This window comes from Eutrigla gurnardus (assembly GCF_963514095.1).
Source record: "Eutrigla gurnardus genome assembly, chromosome: 2".
NCBI lineage: Eukaryota > Metazoa > Chordata > Actinopteri > Perciformes > Triglidae > Eutrigla > Eutrigla gurnardus.
The window spans coordinates 13,470,577-13,479,382 of record NC_139916.1 but is presented as its reverse complement, the minus strand read 5'-3'; positions in this window follow the sequence as shown (position 1 = coordinate 13,479,382).

Below are 8,806 nucleotides of genomic sequence, written 5' to 3'. Positions count from 1 at the left end.
CTTTAAGAGCAGTGGACGTTAGCCAACCTTGCCCAGGGGCACGGCATTATAAATACAGTAGAGTGGGTTAATAGTGCATATAGGGAAGGAGAGGTGTGAGTTGGTTGGTAAACTGGTTGCGAGCAATAAACACATTTCATTGCCTTCCGTGGCAGCCTCACAGTGAACCCATTGATCTGCAACATGCAGAGGAGGGGCAGCTAAATCACACTTGGGAAATCATCTTTGACCTAAAATGTCACCAGTGGATTTTTGCGTGCGTGTAATGGGCAGGGAAAACAAATGTTAAGGGAAGAGGACAGCCTTGAGAGGATTGTCAACATGGATTTCCAGGATTAGTGTTTGGGGGTAGTGGTGCGGTGTGACTGGAGCTGCGTTCGTGGCTACGGGAAGGCAATTAATTAAAAAGGTCCGTAACGCACGCTGCTCGTCTGATAACGCCAATGCTGATGCGATGTAGTGAAGGGGGAGGTTATCTAGCGGACCATGCCCAATACCGCCGCATCTTTCCCCCACATCTCTCGTACCGTTATCAAACTGAAAATGCCGGACCTTGTTTTGCAACGGTCTCCAAACTCCACCACTGAAGATTAATTCCATTAAAGTCCAGGGCAGTCAATTTGCCAGCATGCTTTAATAGATGAGTCGGACTTAGCGGGAGATTGCAGCCGATTGCACCCTTGTTCTGTTCATTTGCACACACCCCGGTTAATTGACTCCTGAGCAGCGATCCATTGGACACGCACTATCTGCTGCCAGCTCTCCTTCTGACCCCAGTCAAGGCAGGGTACAAAAGAGCAGCGATTATTTAAACAAACTCTTTGTTTTTCTCTGCGGCCGGCGCCCAGCTACTTGTTTGTGTGTGTAAAACAGAGGTAGCGAGAATAACGAACGGGACAAGAACAGGAAGATGAGATCAGCGTCATAAAAGTAGGAGCTGAGATTGATGTGGATAGCAGAATGTGCTTAATGCAAGTCTGCAACTGATTCATGGCTCCATAAAAGGAGAAAGTAGGCACTGAACATCTCTCGTGATATGCTGCAGCCTCTCATTTTACCAGCTGTTGCACAAGATGCAATGGACAAGCAGAATTATTGCACTGTAGTTTTCCAATAGTTCCTTACACTGCTAGGTCTGGAGCTTGTAAGTCATGTTGCATATGTGCAATATTTCAGGGAGAGGAACAGGACAAACGCCATGCAGCACATTAGTGCTTCTTATATGTATATTTATCTTCTCCAGAGGTCACGAAGAGCTCAGGAAAAGTGGCGTATGAGCGTTATTGGTTGAGACAGCAACTCACCATTGCATATTACAAACAGTAGACAAAACTGGGACAAAGAAAGAAGCGTGTTGTACTGTAATATTACACGAGGTTGCTACGTCTCACTTGTTTCACTCACGTTTTATTGGGGGACTGTTAAAATATATGGAGCAGGACACAAAGCCACACGCTTCTGTAGTCCCATGCAGGGAAAATCTCAGCAGGATAGTTTGGAGTTGAAATGGCATAGGAAGAAGTACTTATCCATAGTCATTGTTGTATTTTACAGTAGATTTGGAGGCCTTTTGGAGAAACAGACAGGAGATCTGGCATGGAAGCTAAAAGAAAAAAAAATCTATATCAATTGAAGTGTACACTGTATTTAGTATACAGCACCTTGCAATGAGAAACTGAAGCCTTCCATCCTTCCATCCATCTAAGCCAGCAAACCTTTTTGAGAAAAAGTAGTTTTGAATCTGAGCTACACCTTTAAAACCCCAAAGTCACACAGTAATACAAACAAACTCTGATCAAGGCAGCTGTAGTCCAGCAACCTCTGTCTTCTGCGAGGTAAAAAAGACTGTTTTTGTCAAAGGAGTCTGGTGGCTTTGAAGAAAGCATGAATAATGGCTTCAGTTCCCCGTTGGAAAGGGCTGCTGGGTTAGGTGTGAAAATACCCGAAGCCCTCATCAGGGTGGTTACAGATTTTCTCTTTCTTAAATCCATCTGACAGTCAGAGACCTTTGTTAAACCACAAATTGCAGTGAATTCTTTGTGCCCGCTACTCTGCCATGAACTGTAGCTTCCACTTTCTCCTTCATTCTGAAAGCACATCATATAGCACTGGCAGTGCATGTCTGGGATTTCAATGATCTAGCTCCCCATCCCCTTCTTAAATTTCTGCCAAGGTCATGGGTGACAGCTGAGCTTGTGACAGGTGAAGCAGCCACTTGTTGGCAGCTGTGCCACAGAAATAGAAGTAACCATAGCAATCAAGCGAGAACATGTCAGCTCTGGAAGCCTGAACACGCACTGTTCTTCCTCTGTCATTATTCTGCCATGGATATGCCAGATGGAGAATACACTTCAAAACAACCGAAACAATAAAACATCTTGTAGAGTCAAAAGAGAATTGATTTAACTGTGCTGAGTCCAAATAGTCTCCACTCCTTTTTAAAATGAAGCATGCTGTATATCTGGATCCAGCGCCGCTGCTTAGTGACTCACAACGTTGCATGGCATTGGATTTCACTCATAAATGTTTTAAAATCCAGAAGTATTTATGATCATCCACTTTTATGGCGAATCTATAGCAGAACCATTAGGCGTACATTAGTGACTGAAGTATATCTGACCTAATCTTGGGCCTCATTGAGAAGTCAATAGCCTGCATTAAGCCTGCCTAAATAAAAACTATAGCCTGGCAATGTTTTTCACCAGCCACTTGAGTACCACTTCCAAGACCCTCTCCACCTTCTGCTAATTGGGACATTCATAACCGGAACATGATCCCCCCGTGACTATTTCAGACCTCAGGGACGCAGAAGAAGAGGAGAGGATGAAGAGACAATTGAGAGAGAGAGAGAGAGAGAGAGAGAGAGAGAGAGAGAGAGAGAGAGGGTAAACAGACAGAAGCTGCAATGCTACGCGTACAGTAAAAGGAATAGTAACCACGCCCCAATGGCCAGTGCCCTCCACAGTAGTCCCCAGACTAAGAGTATCCATCTAATTACCTCTCCTTCAAATTACCTTTATATTTATGAGTTTGAATATTATGCAAGCTACAGTTGGGTTCTTAAAAAGCTCTAAATGTGCTTATCAAATTTGTGGTTTAATAATTACATCAAAGCAAGGAGCAAATGTATAAAAACTAGATTACTGGCGCCATGGCAGCTCCTAGGAAACAGCCTAATAGGCGATTTGGCATCCCACTGAGTGCAGTTTTAAGGTGGAGACTAAAATATGAATATAAAAATGTCATTGTTTCTCGTTTGCTTCTTCTGAGTCACGTACAACCGCTGGAAATAACAAAAGGTCCGACCAAAGCCTTCTCAAACAAAGGAGGAAATCTTCTCCACTGACTCCTGATTTTCCCTCTTGAGATGAAAGAGAAGTCGGCGTGGTTCCACCTTCTCCACGTTGACGGGCTGCAGTAGCGTCGCTTTGGGCGTATGTGCTGTGTTTTTGAGATAAATGGCGACATGTGGAAGACTCTCCACAACACTCCACCTCCTTTGTCACCTAGTCAAACTCTCAGGCTGCTCTGGATCAGCCGTCTGGCTGGGGTGAATGGAGACATGAGGGGTGGGATGGCAGTCAGGAACTGTTCCCAGCAGCCCCTCGGCCACTGGAGGCTAATCACACCCCCAAGTGTGTTATATCTCCACTGCTCTCGTCCCAACAAGGCATCTACTGAGAAGTACAAAGAGAAACCTTCCACAGAAACGACTGCCTCACTTCAACAGAGAACATTTATCTGGCTGCCTCCCAAGAAAAAGCACCAGATAAGTTTCAGTTATGGCAACATTGTCAAGGAAAGCTAATGAGAAGAGACCTGTTAAAATGATTAATATGCAAATGACTGTTGCATTCTCCCCAGAGCTTCTAAATCCCGTTCCCCCTAACCCCCGGAGCTTTTAAGTGGTTCAAGACATTACATGTCCACAATTTGAATCCAATTTATGGACATATTGACCCATGAAAATCACATGCAAATCAGCACCCAGGTTAAGTGCGCGATCTTGGCAGTGGCTAAAAACGTCTACGGCTCACAAACAGCAAACGGATGACTGGACGAGTCCCTCTTTCTCTCCCTCTCTGGCTTTTTTTCCTCAATAACTCAGCCCTGGCATGAATATAAATGGAGACGGGTGAAGAGTAGGGGACGGGTGCCGGTGAATGGCTTTCTGCTCGGCCTCCGACAGCAGCGTTCCCCTAATGGGTTCAGCCTGACTGGATTCAATCATGTCCCCTGATACCCTCTGAAGAGGATGCAAATTGTCAATCAGACCTCTCTCTCCTCCCCTCATGCTGCCCCATCTTTTGCTGCTGTCTTTACCTCGTTCCCTGTGATCATCTCACCATTATTCACCTTGCTATTACTTCCCATCTTCTCCCCTTACATCATTCTACATATTAGTCCCGCCTCCTGCTTTCCTATCAGGCCTGTCTCAATCCGCTCCAAAGATATTGACACGAACTTCATCCAGGTTGAATGAAAAAACGCGGCGAAGCTTGCATGCAAAATCCATCAGTACATAATGTGAACTATGAAGAGAGCATGGCTTGTGTGTTCATGAGCGTTCATGCTGCCTTTAATTCTGTGTCATTTTTAATCAGAAAAGCAGTCTTCCCCTCTAATAATGCTTAGATAAACTGAATATTACTATACAATTTCTAATATTTCCATCCAAGAGGAGTAACAGGTCCACTGACTCGATAAACACTGGACAGCCCAGTAAAAGTGAACGTGGATAATTATGCTTTTGTTTAATATCACCATTTTAGGCAAACAGCAACAGCTAGGAGGAGATGACATGTTTTGATTTGTAAAGGTTAATGTATTTATTGGATTGCCTCATAATAAAATCATATTTCATTAGCTTCCTGTAGAAGCAATCAGACTGGGAAAGCTCTTGCTTGGGGGCAGACACGTTGAGGAGAAAATTAAACATATTTCCATACCGGATGACAACTTAATCCACACTGTGGGCTAAAGGTGTACCCAGTTTCCTTTCGAAACAGAGGGACGTCTTCATGAGGCTCATTCGTTTGAGCAAAACAATACTTCGCGCTTGTGGCATAATCGTCCAAAACACTGTACGACTTAAACTTGGTTGGACTTCTGCTCAGACCTTTGTCTCCAAAATGTCGCCACTGTAACCAAAGAAGAAAATCCTTCACAAGTCTCTGTGCTATGGATTAGTAGAGGTCAAGAGACACAAGGACATGAACTTATGACAGGCACGGGTGCTCTTGTGGTCTCAGATGAACATTTCTCACGTTTTTTTCCCCATTTCACAGCTCATTCTGTCAGAAACATCCACTAACTTTCCCCCCTGCCGTCTACGACAATATTGAAACAGAACAAGATGGCGCTGTTGTGATGGATGATGGAGGTGATGCGCTGCAATTAGCTGTGATGAATTGCAGGACTCTTCAGATGTTCTATAAATAATTGATTTTAAAAAGGAACATAGATGTAGGCATTCCAAAACTACAAGCATCAGTGTCAGGAGGTGATGTATGGAAACTCAGTTAAGAGCTCATTTCCCTCCCATTCCACTGGGAGAGGAGAGGGCGCAGTAAATAACCACTACATCGCCAGAGGGAGAGGGGGGGAGAAACATCCCCCCCACCCGCACTCTCACCACCTTTCTTTTCCCTCCCCGCTTCCTATTCAAGCTACTTCATGCATTCATTTTCGCCTGCCACAACCCCCCCCCCTGCCCATCTCCCCTTCTCTATGTCTCAATCTTCTTTGCTTTCTTGCACTCACAATCCCACTCTTTTCATTCCTGCGTGGCTGGCGGACGACGGCTGAAAGGAAGGTGGAATTGGATGCCTCCTTCACAGAGCTTTCCTTTGAGACTTGTAGGAGATTTTGTTTTTGCTGGAGTGAGTTGTTAGGGCTCACTGGCTCGTTGTCATCCAAAACATCAACTGTCTGTCACAGGCGGCCGTGGCCCTGAAGAGTTCTGAAAAATATTCAGGGCAACAAACATGCTTCTATTACACCATTACCCACATACGCTTGTGATTTAACACGGGATGATTCATCCGTGACATACATACTATGGATGTTTTTCATTTCCTGTCCGGACTGAGTGGATGAGAGAACATGTTGCATGCTCTTCTGGTCCGGTCCAGGATTCAATTGCAGTTGTTATCGTCTAGATTTGGTGAGTCGCTCTGACAGATACGTGCGCTATAATGCTGCTTTCAAGTGTGAGTCATCGCTAGTACCTCTAAATGAAGAGCTAGAAGTCACTCTCTAAGTCCAGTAAATCATATTGGAGCATGCAATCCTCTGTGGGTGGAACTCAGTGTTGGGGATTCAGCGGTGGCAGAACTCTGCCACAGTCGTAAGTGGTGGGAAAATGCTGAACACCCTTGTCTCATGGCTGATGTAAAAGGTCACCTCAGTTCCTCCACATTAACCTAACCTGCTGAGCCACCGGTGCACATGGCAGCGGCGGCTGACAACGGCCCCCGTTTTTCCTCCCCATCGCTCCACAGCAAAGCAGTGGAGAGTTTAATCCCTTCCCACAGGTTGAACCCATCTCCTCTCTTATCTCCCTCTCTTTCTGCTTCTCTTTGGGTGATGGACAGGCAGCTTGAGCCGTTATGGAAAGCAGCCAGACAGGTCAAAGGTGAGCGAGCGGAATAATCCCTTTATGAAACCTCCTCCCTCACTGAAGTAAAGCTGGCATAAGGAAGGTCAGCGTGTAGGCTCGGTCCCTCCTCAGCATCAGCCAAAGATTGCGCGGCTCTATTCACTCTCTTACCTTGAGAAACATACAGCTGGCTTATCGTCCTGGAATTGGCTGTGCAGCATGAATGCCACAGACGAGAGAGGCCAGATGAATGTTTGAATGGGGATCGAGTATGAATGCCTTACCTTATTCACCTTATCTGCCGCCAGCTTCTTTCTATCATCTATCTCTTGTTTCTCTCTCTTTTACTTTTTTTATCTCAATCTCCTCCACCACACATGCTATAACTGTATGTGATCCGTGGGTTTTAAAGATGACCCAAGTGAAGAGAGAGTCGAGCTGAAAGGGATCGTGCCCTTTTGTTCAGGTCGGCTTAGGATCAAACCTGTTTGGTGTTTGCAGTAAAAAAAAAGATTTTAAACTCATGTCTTTTTATGTTTTTTGCTTCTCCAATTCTAAATACAAGTTCAAAGCTTTTGGACACTACATGGGTAATTTTCTCTGCGCCATTTATTACGTCATTCCTGTTGCACAATTAAAATGTGTCATGTCAAAGGCAGCAGGCAGACCAGCCATGATAAATACCAACATGCATTTTTGTGATAAAAACGCATTGAAAGCAATTTCGTTGAGTTGCCTTTTAGCACAATGATGTGAATTAATTTAAGTCCCCCTGGTAAGCATTGATGCCGTAAATATGTCTACAGCTTTTACTGCAAAAACTAAGAATGGAAGGAGTTAAAAGGAATACTGATGTCTATGTGTGGGTATAAGTGTTTTATTATTTTCCCAAATAAAAATACAAAACGCTGCTCTATAATCACATCTCATAGATTTTCTTCAGTCGCACTGCTCTCTTCCATTCGTCCACCTGCTATTTTTCCTTCAGTGTAATGCATGATGGTATTCCGTGCCTGGTTAGTGGCAGTCATTGGACATTGCTTTTCAAAATGCACTGTGGGATACTTTGAGTCAACTATATACTGACTGCAGTTCACTCTTGCTACTGAATGCTGGATATATAACTAATAATAAAATGGAAGTCTTCTTCACTTTTCTGGTATTTACGAGCATTTAACAATTCTCAAGAAAGCTAAAGGGAGCACCAATCATGGGGACCAAGCAACTGGCCCCGTCCAAACGAGTACATGCCCCGAACCAACCTCCAGCAATGCTGCTAGCAGCAATACCATACGGGCACCACTCCTAATGACCATGTCACAAATGGGCACAACACTATTATTGACCATGTCATCAATGACTCTGCGTAATGTCAAAGGGTAGCTTGTGGTGATGAACCCACAGGGAATTATCACCACTCTGCAGTTCACCTCAGCACTACGGGGGTTTTGATTATTGAAGGTGAAAACAAAAACTTTAGTTTTACTTTCACAGCTCTCATCAGCATCATTTCCAGACACAGCAGACAACTGTTTTCAGTGGAAAAGCTGTGATAAACCCAGTGCATGCCTGCCCAGCACCAAACACCAAACAGACAAAGTTAGTGACTAGCTAGTGAACACGGTGGAGCATTTATAACCAGAGATTTCCCCCGAGAGTTGTTGAAGAAAAAGGCAGTCTTCAAATGGATGGTAATCCCAGTTCATATCTGCTCACATATCATCTTGTTAATATGTCAACGTCTTGTTTACAGCTTGTTACAATGCACGCCAAGTGGCCAAAGAAATCTATTAATGTTCTAATTAACGTAAAAAAAAAATAGCATAGCATTTTGTTGCTGGTTACAATCAGGCTGAAGAGTGAAGTTTATCCCCAAGTGTCTGTAAAAAGAAGTCAAGTCACGCAAGTGTTCTGCAACACTATTTAAAGTCAAATAGATGACAAAGTAGGCTATGCTTTGAGGTGCGGCTACCTTGCGATTGACAAGTAACTACCATGTACCTGTGACACTTCTAGTTTCAAAAACACAAGATGGCCATGGCCAAAATGCCAAACTTGATGCCTGAAATCAATGGTGACATCACGGGTGACTACGTCCACTTCTTATATATAAAGTTTATGGTTACAATGTAGGCTTGTAATTTGAGTCTTGTCACCAAACAGTCAGATTAAACTCTCTCCTCATGACCCTTCATTCACTAATTT